Below are 5252 nucleotides of genomic sequence, written 5' to 3'. Positions count from 1 at the left end.
ATGTAGACCACATCAAGTGCAAAAAGAACCAACAAATTTGCTCCATTTGCCTAAGCAGAAGGGCTTAGGAAGTGCGTAACATTTATACTTGACCCTGCTCTGTGGCATGCGTGCCTATGAAATTAAGTGAGAAACGTGTAAAGCGAAATTGCAATCCATTTGTCTATCTCGTGTGTCTTTACTGATATCAAGGACAATCAGATGAGATTTCCTATCCCAGCGAGCCTCTCCAGAGATGAGCGTCGTATTTTCAAAATTATTGCGGAGGGAAAGTTCTGTGATTTTTTGAAGTGTTTGCTTTTTCTGATGCGCGTCAACGGTTTTCCGTGGTGCATTCAAGTCCTGCGTGCATAAAAGAAACTTGGTGGAAGAAAACGAAAAGCGCGTCGGTTTCAGCGATTTATTATTCACCCAGACGAGAATATCACCAGCGACAGTGTGGCGCAGTGCTGAGCGTGTCTGAGAAGTGGTGGCTTTATCTGACCCTCGCGGGAGGGAAAATTACTCTGTTATTAATTACCCCGCCGCAGGAATGTAATACGTAAACATTCCACATTATTAATCACCCCCGGCTGCAGGCATGTTGGCTTATCGGCTTTAACGTGTACCGTCATTACGGGCTTAGTGAACAAGTCGATTTTGTTAATATTCGTTGCATTCCCGCTGAAGAAATATTAATTAAGAGAGGATTATTACAGTGCCGCTGATGTTGTGTTTGCACTTTCGCCGGGGCAAATTGCGCGGTAGTGAAAAACCTGGCAGAGGCTATAGGTCATAACAGCCAAGTTACGGCGCCTGATGATGCTGAGCATGTTGGGATCAGTCAGTACGAAGCAGCCAAGAATTCGATCTGTTTCTGGCGGTTTTCACTCGGTTGTCAACCAGCCGACATCGGAGGATGCCTCAGAAGGCGAAAAAAGGGCGGGGAACAGTTTTGTATTTAGGGGCGTTAAGTGAACCAGTAAATGCGGTCAGTGTTTGCAGAATACTGCATGATGTGAGCCTGGCGGAGTGGCGAAGTTAATTTCGATGACCGCTTGCCACTTCTTCGACGCCTGCAGCACGGAAATTGCTCAAGGAAGACTGGTGGGAGGCTTTGGGCTGTCCATACCTAGGTTTCTCATCTTTCTGCAGCGACACATGACAGAGCCGCTCTGTTCTTCTTGAAAATCACTCTCTTTGACAAAAGAGCGGATGAAATTTACATGTACACGATTACTCTTCAATTTAGGCTAAAGTGTTTGAGATAGGCTTCCTAGGATAACTTTCCTGCTGTCTCTCTACGGTTCCGCTCTCGAATAGCAGACCGAGCGAGGTGTCGAAGTGGTTAGCACACTGGGCTCGCATTCGAGAAGACGACGGTTCAAACCCGCGTCCGGCCGCTCTGATTTAGGTTTTCTGTGATTATCCTAAATCGCTCCAGGCAAACGCCAGGATGGTTCTTTTGAAAGAGCATATCCAATATCCTTCCCTAATCCACTGGGACCGATGACCTTGCTGTTTGGCCCCCTACCACATAACAACCAACCAATCGAATAGCACGTGGTAAAAACGAACACCCACATCTTCTCCTATGAGCTGAGATTTCCTTCGTTTTATTCGACGGTCATTTCTCTCTATGTAGGTGAGAGACAACAAAATACAATCGCATTTGCCGGAGAAAGTTGGTGATCCAAATTTCGTGACAATATATCGTCGCAAAAAGAAACGCCTTTGTTTTAATGATTGCCACCTTAACTCGCTTATCGTAACCGTGACACTTTTTCCCCAATTTTGCCATAATACAAAGTAAACTGCCTTCGTTTGATGTGATGTGTTTCGATGTCCTCAATCAGTCCTATCTAGTAGGGATCCCATACCGCACAGCGTTATTCTAGCTGAGGACGGAGAAGTGTAGCATAGACAGTCTTTTTAGACAAGGTATTACTGTACGCATGATTGAAGCGATTTCGCAAATGTAACTATATTATTTGACATATTGTCACAGGACTTTGCAAAAACACACAAAAAACTCAGTTTTTTGACATACTACAAGTGCTCCATTTGTGCCCCTATTAGTTCTGCAAATATCAATTGGAAAATCAAGTTCTTCCCATGTCCACCGCAGCATGTCCCTGTCAATCTGTTCAAAAGCGCTGTTGATGCGTGCTCGCATTTATGGTAGGTTTTGTTGGTAGAAGAGGCATAAACACTGAATCTTCTACATAACCCCACACAAAGAAATCACTTGGGGTTAAGTCGAGAGAACGTGGAGGCCATGACATGGCCGGCCGCTGTGGCTGAGCGGTTCTAGGCGCTTCAGTCCGGCGCTGCGCGGCTGCTACGGTCGCAGGTTCGAATCCTGCCTCGGGCACGGATGTGTGTGTCATGTCCTTAGGTTAGTTAGGTTTAAGTAGTTCTAAGTCTAGGGGACTGATGACCTCAGATGTTAAGTCCCATAGTGCTGAGAGCCATTTGAACCAACTCTGTAACATTGGTTAACACACGCAACCCTCACCGTAATCCATTCTGTGGCCTGCGTGGTTGAGGCGAACGCGACAGTTGACCGTAATGTCAACTGACGAACATTTGTCACAAGTCGGTGTAATGTTTTACTAAGGACCAGCCCACGGCGGTGGGGACACATTTAGCCGGTACTACGTCACCAGCTGCTCACTGGCCGACGGTTCCACCCACACTACTGTCATATTCACTCTTGACAATCGATTCTGCTGCCATAGGCCTGTGTGAGGCCAAATGTGTTAATCTGTGAGTTAGGCATCCTCGACCCCTTACCTAACGACCAGCAAGATTTGATGGTGACAGTTTTAAACAGTTGTATCTCCACGACCACCACCACAAGTAGCACCGCACAACCAATATAGTGCACAATGGGGAAACCGAGACTAGTACTAAACACAAAAGCCACCGATTCTCGGTGGTTGGTTTTGGAGGTACGGTCAAATTCACCCACACACACTTCACTTTTCACATAGACTTTATCTGAACAAAATCTTCGCGACTAACGTCTATGAATGATGGACCACTGTACCGGGAACAGATGCTGTTAGAGACAAAATGTTCTCTGTCTCTACCCGTCCATCAGTATTCGCTGGCCTTGGACGACGACATTTGACAGAAGTGGCAGGCGGGCAGCATACTACACACGTCATTTTCTACGTGAAACCAATAAGAATGCGTCTCTTCAAAGACCCTGTGTAGACATTTGAAGAAAACTGTTCTCAGAGATCTACTTTGCGTAATTTTGACCGCGAATCGGATTATTACGAAAGTAACGACGTCAAAATTTGGCAACAAACACCAAAAGAACATATAACACGAAAACTCTGGTAATTTGTAAATAATGAAGGAGTAGCTACAAGTTCGTTCATACACGACTGAAAGAGTTAAATAAACTCACATTTGATCTTCAGAATGACGTAATGTGGCATCTTATTGAATTTAAACAAAGCTTACGTAATTGACAGATGTCAAAATGGAACTTTCCACCGTAGCGTGCCTTGCACCAATATCGAGACAGCAAGTTGGCTGTGACTGGTCGGTGCGCGGTGTCTGATGGTGGACGCCGCAACCCAATGCTTTCTGGCACATACCACAACCAAAACACGTAAACACGACTGATAAAACACTGTCCACATATATGAAAATACATCCTGCAACACATGCTGTAACACTGCAACAAAACAACTGAATAAGACAGAAAATAAATAGTAATAACCACTATTAGGGGTGGGCGCAACAATGTCGACACTGATTTACGGAATCACTGTACAGAAACTATCTCTATTTTTAAGACGGTAACTACTGACAAAAGTTAGCTACAAAAGGAAAAGAAATTGCAACTGAAACAGTTTGAAATGCTTTGAGTCTTCATACGGGAAAAGCGCTTGGCGTTGCAGCTTACATGTTTGTAGACATGAATCGTGACGTCAGCAACAGTTTGTTGGTTCTGGCGTCGTAGTTACTGTATTTCCGAAAGTCATGAGATAGCCATAGGAACATCCTCATGCTTACTTAAAGATTGTTTCAGCGCTATATTATTCTCGTATAATTATTTAGGGCACAGGCCTGTTAAACGTAGTTGTCTACATCCAAGTTAGTATGTGTTCGTCAGTGATGCCTTTTACACTCACGGGTCCGTTATCGACGTCCCGTACACAGTTTCAAAACCGTATAAACTTCGATTCCACCCGCTGATCACGACATTACAGTTCTTACACTTTTAGCAAACACGATCGCGAATTTTCATTTCTGGGGAAAACAGTGTCACACGTCACAATCAATATGGAAGTCTCCACAAAAACACTTAACGTTTCACCGCGCGGCAGCTCTTCAAGTTACACTCCAAGTAATAAATTCGAAGTAGATTAGTTCGTGCTGTTCGGTTAGCTGCAAACAGTTGTCACAACGACAGTTAAAGTCCATTCGCGGAAATATTGTCACTGCTGTTTACAGTGCTAGCACTCACACAGTCGTAACATTTTCTTCCATAACGTTCATATCGAAAACAATGTTGTTGTTGTTGTGGTCTTCAGTCCTGAGACTGGTTTGATGCAGCTCTCCGTGCTACTCTATCCTGTGCAAGCTTTTTCATCACCCAGTACCTACTGCAGCCTACATCCTTCTGAATCTGCTTAGTGTATTCATCTCTTGGTCTCCCTCTACGATTTTTACCCTCAACGCTGCCCTCCAATACTAAATTGGTGATCCCTTGATGCCTCAGAACATGTCCTACCAATCGATCCCTTCTTCTGGTCAAGTTGTGCCACAAACTTCTCTTCTCCCCAATCCTATTCAATACTTCCTCATTAGTTATGTGATCTACCCATCTAATCTTCAGCATTCTTCTGTAGCACCACATTTCGAAAGCTTCTATTCTCTTCTTGTCCAAACTAGTTATCGTCCATGTTTCACTTCCATACATGGCTACACTCCATACAAATACTTTCAGAAATGACTTCCTGACACTTAAATCTATACTCGATGTTAACAAATTTCTCTTCTTCAGAAACGCTTTCCTTGCCATTGCCAGTCTACATTTTATATCCTCTCTACTTCGACCATCATCAGTTATTTTGTTCCCCAAATAGCAAAACTCCTTTACTACTTTAAGTGTCTCATTTCCTAATCTAATTCCCTCAGCATCACCCGACTTAATTAGACTACATTCCATTATCTTTGTTTTGCTTTTGTTGATGTTCATCTTATATCCTCCTTTCAAGACACTGTCCATTCCATTCAACTGCTCTTCC

This window comes from Schistocerca piceifrons, chromosome 7, assembly GCF_021461385.2.
Source record: "Schistocerca piceifrons isolate TAMUIC-IGC-003096 chromosome 7, iqSchPice1.1, whole genome shotgun sequence".
NCBI lineage: Eukaryota > Metazoa > Arthropoda > Insecta > Orthoptera > Acrididae > Schistocerca > Schistocerca piceifrons.
The sequence above is the reverse complement of the archived record's forward strand: the minus strand, read 5'-3'. Positions refer to the sequence as shown.